We start from the raw sequence: 11,861 nt of genomic DNA, 5'->3' as shown, positions 1-11,861 counted from the left end.
CTTTCAACAGGCAGAAGAACACTTGTTGCGGAATATCAAGGACATTTACAGTAAACAGGTGCTTCAGACATTCTGGCAGGATTGGGGGAAAGAAATCACGTGCCAGTTTCCCCCTTGAGCTTCTCGTGTGGCTGGAGATGAGACAGTGACATGTTAGGTTTCAGCTTGACATGGGCCTGCTCCTTCCACATCCATGCGACCCTCGAAGAGTCATTTACGTTTTGGAAAATATATTGCTTTCCCTGGATAAAGTATGGCGGACATGCGGTGCATCTCTAAAACGCCTTTACAAGTGTTTTTCAGATCCCGGCAAACAACCATTAGGATGCATGACATCAAATTAACAACAAGCATTTGCAATGCAATGGGTCTCGCATTTACACCAGTTTGAGCTATTGACATTGTACATGACAATACCTTTGATTTCAGTTTTTGTTTTTAAAACATAAATAAAAGGCATTGTCATTTACAATGCCAATAGCTTAAACTCTTGTATATCGAACAAGTAGGTATTCTATATATCTGTAGTGATAGTGATCTCACACTTATATCTGCAGTGATGGTGATCTCATATCTATATCAGCAGTGATAGTGATCTCACACCTATATCTGCAGTGATAGTAATCTCACACCTATATCTTAGAAGTAATTGTGATCTCACACCTATATATCTGCAGTGATAGTGATCTCACACCTAATCTGCAGTGATGGTGATCTCACACCTATATCTGCACTGCTGGTGATCTCACAGCTATATCTGCTGTAATGGTGATCTCACACCTATACCTGCAGTGATATTGATCTCACACCTATATCTACAGTGATAGTGATCTCACACCTATATCTGCAGTGACGTGATCTCACACCTATATCTGTAGTAATATTGATCTCACATCTATATTTGAAGTAATGGTGTCCTCACACCTATATCTGCAGTGATAGTGATCTGACACCAATAGCTACAGTGATAGTGATCTGACACCTATATCTGCAGTGACGGTGAACTCACATCTATATCTGCAGTAATAGTGATCGCACACCTCTATCTACAGTGATAGTGATCGCACACCTATATCTGCAATGATGTGCTCTCACACCTATATCTGCAGTAATTTTGATCTCACACCTATTTCTGAAGTAATGGTGTTCTCACACCTATATCTGCAGTGATATTGATCTGACACCAATAGCTACAGTGATAGTGATCTGACACCTATATCTGCAGTGACGGTGATCTCACAGCTATATCTGCAGTAATAGTGATCGCACACCTATATCTGCAGTGATAGTGATCTCACACCTATATCTGGTGTAATGGGGATCTCACACCAATATCTACAGTGATAGAGATCTCACACCTATATCTGCAATGATAGTGATCCCATACCTGTATCTGCAGTGTTAGTGAGCTCACACCTATATCTGCAGTGATAGTGATCTTACTCCTATATCTGAGGTGATAGTGATATCATACCTATATCTGAAGTAAAGGTGACCTCACACCTATATCTGTAGTGATAGTGATCTCACACCTATATGTGCAGTGATGGTGAACTCACACCAATATCTACAGTGATGGAGCTCTCACACCTATATCTGCGGTGATAGTGATCTAATACCTATATCTGCAGTGATGGTGATCTCACACCAATATCTGCAGTGATGGTGATCTCACACCAATATCTACAGTGATAGAGATCTCAGTTGGCAACTGGAACTTTGGCTATGCACTTGTGTTCCCACATAATGAAGCGAGACCAGACTCTTGTCGTAAACATTTCTGCCTTTCCAGTTACTGACGGCATTGTCTGGGATGCTGTGGATTTCCAAATTCACTGCCCGACAGAGATTATTAACATACCAAATGTACTTCATGTATACACGGGTGTTGTAGTGAAACAGAACATACGTTCAGACGACTGGGATGTGCAGGTAGTACAATCTTTATTTTCAGATTTGAAGTATTATGCTGCCTTTGATGCTGACGATTTGAATTTAAATACTTCTAATTATGCCAATTTATATTGCTATCAGCATTTTGGACACCACTTCCTACGTAAGGCAAATTCATTTAGAAATGGGTTTAATTACACACAATGGGAACATTGAACAACTCCATTAGAAGGCAGCTCCAAAACTCTGTTAAGGAAATTTACATATTTTACAGATTTTGAGTTGTAAAATCTGGAGTCGTTTTATTTTAAATTGAACATTTCATCTAGTCCCAAGGTGATGTTGACTCACACAAAATTGTCATATTCCAATTCCTTTATAGATAAATTATTACTGGGTGGCTATGAACATTGGGAGGCCACCGTTGATTTGAAATCCGTCTGGGATTCTAGACCCTGGCAGGTTTGTGGCACTGAAGCCTTACATCGGGCGTTCCTTATCCCAACACAAATTCTGCTTTCGAATGATCACATATATCAAACAACCTGTTTTGGCTTAGCCACTAAAAAACAGATGAATGCCCCTACCATTCCTACCCTCGCTATGTATCATAACTGGAGCTTGCATACTGATTACTCCATTGAATAATTGCAAGCTTTATTTCAGAATATGACATTTAATGTTTCCAGGTTAGATCCACTAAGATGGCTGGTTTGGCAGACAACTTCTGATGCCTGCCAATTACGTTTGTATAACACAGTTCCAGGTTACAAACAGGTTAGACCTGACCCACGGTTTGCAAATACACACTCGATACCACGTACTCTGAGGGTAAGTTATGTCAAAATTGGTTACAGCACTCATCCTTATCATCCGTGAAACAACATTTATCTTTGTTAGCTAATAACATTGATTTGGCAGACTTCATCAAGGGACTGGCTAGTCCCAGGAGAAAGAGATTTATTTACGCAGCTTACAATGAAATTTGAAAGATGTCTCAAATTGAAGCTGCTTCATGCTTAAGGGAAATAGATCAAGCAAATTTAGAAAAAGTACTTGCTGTAGTTGACAATAGTATTAACACAATGTCTTTCCGCATTTACACCTTAGATAATATTGTTTCATCTGTTGTTGATATTGTTCAAGATGATGTGTCTGTTTTGTATCATGCAAAAATAATAGTTGATGGACAGAATGCAGAACAATGTCGTACATTCACCCCAGTACAGAGATCTGGGCCTAAATCCATCGTTTTTTTGCACTCCACACCACCCCAGTTCAGACATGGCCATATGCAAATCAGCCTTGACCCTGTGCCTCATGGGAACAGTCCAGCCCGAACTACCAAGCCATGTCTTTCCTGGACCGGAATCAAGCATCCTAGGACCGGTTTCTGGCTATCAGCCGTCTTCAGCCAGGATAGCTTGACTCCAGTGGTGTGGAGAGCATGGGACTAACGTCTGAGCATTCCCATCCCACTCAGGGTGACAAATGCAAAAATAACAGTTGATGGACAGAATGCAGAACAATGTCATACATTCACCCCAGTACAGAGATCTGGGCCTAAATCAAAACCGGTCCCAGGAAGCTTGTTTCCGGTCCAGGGAAGACATGGCTTGGCAGTTCGGGCTGGACTGTTCCCATGAGGCACAGGGTCAGACTGATTTGCATATGGTCATGTCTGAACTGGGGTGGCTTAGTGGGCTAAAGAATGGTGATGGTTTAAACCCAGATCAGTTGACTGGGGGTGAGTGTTTGATTTGCTCAAGCGCTCCGTTCATCATCCCCTTTTGTATCGCTTTGTTCACCCTAAGTTGGCAGGGTATGCTCGGACGTGAGTCCCTTGCTCACTTGGCCACTGGATTCAAGATAGCCTGGCTGATGAGGATTATGAATCCGAAACCGGTCCCAGGATGCTTGTTTCCGTTCCAGGGAAGACATGGCTTGGCAGTTCAGACTGGACTGTTCCCATGAGGCACAGGGTCAAACTGATTTGCATATGGTCATGTCTGAATTGGGGTGGCTGAGTGGGATAAAGAATGGTGATGGATTAAACCCAGATCAGTTGACTGGGGGTGAGTGTTTGATTTGCTCAAGCGCTCTGTACATCATCCCCTTTTGTATCGCTTTGTATTGTATCATGGTCAAAGTCAATTGCGTTCTGTTATGCAGTTTGCATGGATTTTGCAAACTCTGAAAATGGGAAAAGTGCCATGGGATTATTTAAATGCATCTGCTTCGTTTTTGCCTTTTAATTTGACAGAAAAACAGCAATTTATGTCCATGAATGATGCAACATACACTATTTTACATATTGAAAAGATAGACCCTTTACTCTTATCCGTGGCAGAAATGGACTATGCTGTCTGGCTCATCCACGGGGTTATCTCTTTACTAGTTTCAATGTTTCATTTTAGCTCCTGTATGAAGGATTACCCGATAGGTTGCTATGAACCCCTCGGCAGCGCTTTCCTGCATGAGTTATGGTCCTTGCCTTTCACCTACAGATGTTTGGGAGATAAAAAGGAGGTATATCTTACAGGAGAATCTTGTGATTCGACAATAGGTCGTTCCCTTGTCCGCAAAAACATACAGTTACACGGGGCTTGTAGTGTTACCTCCCCGAATCTTGCATGTGTTTTAAAAGGTATTCCAGTACCAGCTAATAAACCCACTTTCACTCTGCATGCTAACGGTAGCTATCTTCTTTTGATAACAAAGATTGTTGATGTTTGCTGGCTGGCATCCCATATATTGTAACAGTTTCACAGCCCGTAGTTTGTCGGAAAAATGTGCTTTTCCCGCCCCCACAGGGGAAGCTTGAAGTCTCGATTTGGTCTTGCATCCTGACTGTGAAAACAGACTTCAATAAGTTGAGCAGAATAAAAGCTCTAATATTTCAGCAAGAAGACCCGCGCACTTCTGCATGTGAAACATTCGTTTTGCAGATAGCGAGCACTAATTCTGAAATTCAAGCCCTTTTAAATACGAATAACCCACTCCATTTCAGTGAATTAATTCTCGGGGTCCTCGATGCGGCCTGTTTCATGTTTTTTAAAGTAGTGGGCTCTGGCCTTGTGACCTCTTTTTAGACTATATTTGGTGTGATACCAGTCTTTATGCATTCTATTTTTTCCAGCGTATTTGGAGGTTTACCTCTGTTGGTCACCATAGCCGCTGGTGTTCTGCTATTGACTACTATGCTATGGCTGCACCTGTTGTGGTTCTACACAACCCAGATCGGCTGCAAATGCTTTGAGACCATATGCTTGACTTTTATGGTATTCTGCCGCTGGCTACACTCAGCGAAGCTTATGAAGTGTCTTTCGGCTTTGCATACTACACTTGCGTGCAACCCGTCTTCTCTAGCTTGGAATGTTCCTTTCAAAGGGCATTGGAACTCTGCCTCTGCAATACGTCTTCTCCCGACCCGGAATACAACCTGTTGATGAGTCCCTCAGTGGCCCAAGAGCAAGAATGCTCCGGCGTGGGTTTTATGGCATGTGCAGCTGCACTTGGAGTGTTGGCACAGTGGGATATCTGTGCGGCTGCGCAGGATCTCCTACAATGTAGCTATATTGAATATCACGCAAGTTGTCTTGCGGTGGTCCTGGAAGTTCCAAATTGTGATGCCCATGCTTGCCCGTTCTGCTTGCTTAATTGGATGGCATCTCTTTTTTCTACAGATGACAATGATTTCCTATTGGAGGCAGTGGCTGTTTACTGCCCATACACGCTGATGGATTAAAATGGCTGGCGCACATCTTTGCTTATTTTTAATGGTATTTTTTGGCAAACTAGAGGTTCGCACCCAATTTACAATTCCAATTTTTTTTCTCTAAAAAACATTTTCTCTCCACCATCCACTTTTTTCCAAATTCGATAGACTATAGAAACTCATGAACTCTGCTAACGTTTCTTGAACTCTGTGTTCATCCTTTTCTTACATCCAATGGACTAACCAGGGGAGGGTGTAGTTAGGATACAGGATTCACTGCGGACATTGCTAAGTTGGCATATGCTAGTACATGCTTGGCTGCCATGTTGCCGCTTTTGGACACGTTTCTATATTACTTTGTTTTCGTAAAACCAATGCTTGTGCTCGTCCACATGAGAACCATCTACTTTTCATGTTTCTTGCTGTAGTCTTTGAGTCTCATCTGCACATCGTGTTCAAGGTCGAAAACAATGTTTCTTGTTAATCTGCTTTGGTCAGTCCCACGCATGTTAGACATAATACACACACAGCTGCACTACTGAAAATTGAGTGCTTTTAATAAGGCATTGCATGCTTGTTAAGCATATGAAGAATGCCCTTCTAGAGAGAAGAGCTGTGCTTGAACGGAGATGTAAACTTTTGCAACTAAACCTAGAAGTATGGGGTCCCCTCTGACAAAGCCCAGAGGTCTTCTATTTCTATATTAAACTTGTTCCTAGCACGAGGAGGGTGGCAAGGCACTGTAGTCCTTTTTCCACTACCTTTATAGAATGATATCTCCGTTTATTTTCTATGGAATTGTAACAATGTTTACTATCTTGTGTTTATTCATTTTGCTGCTAGTATTGGCTCGTGTACTGCATTATCGAGCATGTTAGTTAAAATAAACATTTTAAACTATACAGTGTCTCTGATTATTCACATTGTGGACAAGTATGAGTGAGTGAGCGAAAGAGTGTTCTTGCTCCCGCTATTCCTGGGAGGATCTGAGATACATGTTTTAGAATGTCTAATCATTGGTCGCTTCGCTGTAGTATTGAGAACGAATGAAACACTATAGCTAGCAGGATTGGGGTTCCGGGCACTAAGGTGGGTTTTTGGTACACCACTACACCCTGAGGTCCTGGTTTCCTGCGCACAGTTCTGTATATGTGCAGAATCACTGCATCAGTTCCCCTTTCTCCCAAGACAAGAAAGAAAAAGTGGTTTGTCAGCCGCATACTAAGTTTAACATGTGCCAAAATACAATTCTATTTGTGGCATGGCCTGTACAGCTCCTCCGGGCTTTGTAAGAAAGCTAAGTAAGGTTAGCCCCGGCACCTCTTCTGGTACAAAAGAAGCACTATAAAAGCGACAGTAACCAAACATCAATCTGCTCATAGAATGCGCGGAATATCATTTAATGGATATTGCTACACTGTTACCATGAACACTTCATTTACACAGCTTATTTTCATAATAACAATTTATATGGAGCCTCACTGCTGTCAAACGGATGGTATTATTTTAGAGCAGATTGGTGCGCAATTATTCAGCAAATTCTAAGCAGGTGATAAGAAAGTACAAATGCTAAACAGTATTAAAGTTTGAATAAAACACCAAAACTTTAAATGCTCCTGTTGAAAGGAAGCACAAAGAAACCAGCTTTTACACAGCGCTTGCAAATAGCCACAGAGAGAGACAGTTCACTGGGTTGACAAAGCACAGAAAAGAAGCGAAATACTGCAGGGACAACTCAGTTCCTCATCCTCCAGTCGCATATTGAATACATAACATGTGCCAGAATGCAATTCTATTTGTGGCATGGCCTGTACAGCTCCTCCGACCCTCCGTTCCCGTTTAGAAGAAGCACAGAGAAACCACATTTTATACAGCACTTGCAAATAGCCACAGAGAGAGATAGCTCGCTGGGTTGACAATACACAGTAAAAAAGCAGAATACTGCAGGGGCAACTCAGCTCCTCATCCTCCTGAGACAAAAAAGAAATAATGGTCAGCTGCATACTAACTATAACATGTGCCAAAACACAATTCTATTTGTGGCTTGGCTTGTACAGCTCCTCCGTCCTTTGTATGAAGCTATGGAACCTCACTGCCGTCAAACGGATGGTAATATTTTAGAGCGGATTGGTGCACAATTATTCAGCAAATTCTAAGCAGGTGATAAGAAAGAACAAATGCTAAACAGTATTAACAGTTAAAAAAAAGACCAAAACTTTAAATGTTCCTGTTTGAAGGAAGCACAAAGAAACCAGTTTTTACACAGAGCTTGCTAATAGACACAGAGAGAAATAGCACGCTGTGTTGGCTAAACGCAGCAGAGATGCGAAATACTGCAGGGACAACTCAGTTCCTCGTCCTCAAAGACCAGAAAGAAATAGTGGTTTTACAGCCACATACTGAATAAATAACATGTGCCAAAATACAATTGCATTTGTGGCATGGCCTGTAGAGCTCCTCTGGCCTTTGTAATAAAGCTAAGAAAGGTAACTCCCTGCACCACTTTTGGTACAAATCGTTCCCTTCCCTGCAGTATTTTGCGTCTCTGCTGCATTTAGCCAACCCACCTAGCTATCTCTCTCTGTGGCTATTTGCAAGTGCTGTGTAAAATGTGGTTTTTCTGTGCTTCCTCTAAACAGGAACGATTTGTACCAAAAGTAGTGCAGGGGGTTACCTTTCTTAGCTCCATTACAAAGCCCGGGGGAGCTGTACGGAACTGGCAACACTCAAATACTTAATATCGCAATGATCAAGGCAGGAAGCATCAATTAGCAAGGAGAAGAGGTGGGTAGCGGTGGGGGAAAACAAAAGTGGGTAACAGTAGGGGTAATGATGGTGGGGCACAACAGACGTGAATCAAACACTGCTATACAGAAGAAAAAGCAAGCCACAAAAAAACCACTTCATTCCACTAGCAGCATGTATACTGTAGTTAGGCGGTGCTGCATAGGCGTTCCCAAAGGAATAGAGGACAAACTACAAAGCGCTTTGGCCTCTGAAAACAAAGAAATTAAAGGAGACAAACGTAGAAACATATTAAATGCAAAGAAGGTGGTGTAGGTGGAGTTTTAACACATATACAGATCACTTGATGTCTCGGAGAGACAGCGCATGCGCTGTCTAGGCGAGACCTAAACGCGCTTTGACCTGTGAAAACAAAGAAATTAAAGCAGACAAGCAAAGAAACCAATTAAAATCAAAGAGGGTGGAGTAGGTGGAGTTTCAACACATATACAGATTACTTGATGTCTCGGAGAGCAGCGCATGTGCTGCCTAGGCGAGACCTAAAAATGGAACCCTGTTGGCTACTTTTGGTACAAATCGTTCCCCTTTAGAGGAAGGACAGAGAAACCACATTTAACACAGCACTGGCAAATAGCCACAGAGAGAGATAGCTAGTGGGGTTGGCCAAATGCAGCAGAGATGCGAAATAGTACAGGGACAACTCAGTCCCTCATCCTCCTGAGACAAGAAAGAAATAGTGGTTTGGTAGTCGCATACTAAAAATAACATGTGCCAAAATACAATTCTGTTTGTGGCGTGGCCTGTACAGCTCCTCCGGGCTTTGTAATGAAGCTAAGAAAGGTTAGCCCCGGCACCTCTTCTGGTACAAATTAAGCACTATAAAAGCAGCAGTAACCAAACATCATGCTGCTCATAGAGTGTGCAGAATATCAGTGAATGGATAATGCTATACTGTTCCAATGAGCATGTCATATACAATCTTGTTAAAATTTACACAGCTGATTTTCATAATAACAATTTATATGGAGCCTCACTGTCGTCAAAACAGATGGTATTATTTTTGAGCGGATCAGTGTGTAATTATTCAGCACTTTCTAAGCAGGTGATAAGAACGTACAAATGCTAAACCATTTTAACGTTTAAATAAAACACCAAAACGTTAAACGTTCCCGTTTAAAGGAAGCACAAAGAAACCAGTTTTTACACAGCACTTGCAAATAGCCACAGAGAGAGATAGCTCGGTGGGTTGCCTAAATGCAGCAGAGATGCGAAATACTACAGGGACAACTCAGTTCCTCATCCTCCAGAGACGAGAAAGAAATAATGGCTCACCAGCCACGTACTAAATATAACATGTGCCAAAATACAATACTATTTGTGGCGTGGCCTGTACAGCTCCTCTGGCCTTTGTAATAAAGCTAAGAAAGTTAATCCCCGGCACCACTTTGAAACAAATCGGTCCCGTTAAGAGGAACCACAGAGAAATCACATTTTACACAGCACTTGCAAATAACCACAGAGAGAGATAGCTTGGTGGGTTGACTAAATGCAGCAAAGAAGCGAAATACTGCAGTGACAACTCAGTTCCTCTTCTTCCCGAGACGAAAAAGAAATAATTGGTTTATCAGGTGCAAACTAATTTATTACATGTGCCAGAATACAATTCTATTTGTGGCGTGGCCTGTAAAGCTCCTCCGGGCTTTGTAATGGAGCAAAAGAAAGGAAACCCCCTGCACCACTTTTGGTACAAATAGGTCCTGTTTAGAGGAAGCACTGAGAAACCACATTTTACACAGCACTTGCAAATAGCCACAGAGAGAGATAGCTTGGTGGGTTGACTAAATGCAGCAGAGATGCGAAATAGTGCAGGGACAACTCAGTTCCTCATCCTCCAGAGACCAGAAAGAAATAGTGGTTTGTTAGCCGCATACTAAAAATAACAAGTGCCAAAATACAATTCTATTTGTGGCGTGACCTGTACAGCTCCTCTTGACTTATCATGAAGCATGCATTAGAACAAAAGCATGTTACAGCACTTACAGCATGCAACACCTCCTTACCCTTGCCACCAACAGCAGCGTCCTTCCTGACCCTGCCAGACCTCACATAAAATGCTCCCAGTGACTCTTTCTACAGCTGCTGCCCATTTGGAGGGGGTCTGCAGCTCACACCCCATGAAGCTCTCAAAGGCACCCTCTGCTTTATAGCCCGACTGAAAACGAGGTAAGGCGGGAGACAATACCAATGAAACACTCAACACCATGCGCATCACAGAAATGCTCTTGAGTGTGTTATGAAACATTCAAAACCATGTGCATCGCAAAGATGCTCTCCAGTGTGATTTTAAATTACAAAGAATAACATTAACACTGCACTGGCAACACTCAAATGCTTAATATTGCAATGATCATTTCAGGTAGCATCAATTAACAAGGCGAAGAGGCGGGTAGCAGAGGGGGACAACGAAAGTGGGTAACAGTAGGGGTGATGATGGTGGGGGCACAACAGACGTGCATTAGACACTGCAATACAGAAGAAAAAGCAAGCCATGAAAAAAAACGAGTTCCAAGACAAACACTTCATTCCACTGGCAGCATGTATACTGTAGTTAGGCGGTGCTGCATAGGCGTTCCCAAAGAAATAGAGGACAAACTACAAAGCATTTTGGCCTGTGAAAACAAAGAAATTAAAGCAGACAAGTGCTTCGGCCGATGCAAACAAAAAAATTAAAGCAGCCAAGGGAAGAAACCAATTAAAAGCAAAGAGGGTGGAGTAGGTGGAGTTTCAACACATATACAGATTACTTGATGTCTCGGAGAGACAGCGCAAGTGCTGCCTAGGCAAGACCTAAAAGTGAATTTCCTTCATTATGAGGAAAATCCAAAATGAAGATTGTCAGCCTGGCGAAATTAGGCTGGCAAAATATATTTTGGAGAAAGGGCAAAATGATAAATCTTCTTCAACGAAAACAGAAAGATTTTGTGGAAAAGGTATACTAGGCACAGCTTTCAATACCTGTCACTGGGAGTAAGTTCTGTTACCAGAAAAAACATATTTACAATTCCAGTTGCAATAGGAATTGTGTGAATAAATGTTAATAAAATAACAAACAAAAATGGAGCGCAGAAGGCAGTTTTATGTGAGGTTTTTAAGGGTTAATGTTGATGGAATACACCCTCCTAAAAAGAAACTACAAAAAAGGGTAATCTAGTTGAAAGGGTTGGCAGGTTAAGGGTGGGAACCCCTCTTGAAAAAGCAAAGAAACTAAACTGCGACCTGAAGGAAATGTTGTTTCGCTCCAAGATGGGCTTTCATCAGCCTGGTGAAAACCATTCTAGGTGGAAAAATTCATCAAACAAGTTCCGACGAAGAAGATTCATCAGAACATTGTACTTTAGATTGCATTTGTTTTAATACACATACAACCAGATAAGTAAATGTTCATGGGCAGCACCACATTACTCTTTGAGACTTGCATGGCAGGGATAAACCAAACACGTTGACT

This window comes from Lissotriton vulgaris, chromosome 2_1, assembly GCF_964263255.1.
Source record: "Lissotriton vulgaris chromosome 2_1, aLisVul1.2, whole genome shotgun sequence".
In the NCBI taxonomy this organism is placed as follows: domain Eukaryota; kingdom Metazoa; phylum Chordata; class Amphibia; order Caudata; family Salamandridae; genus Lissotriton; species Lissotriton vulgaris.
The sequence above is the reverse complement of the archived record's forward strand: the minus strand, read 5'-3'. Positions refer to the sequence as shown.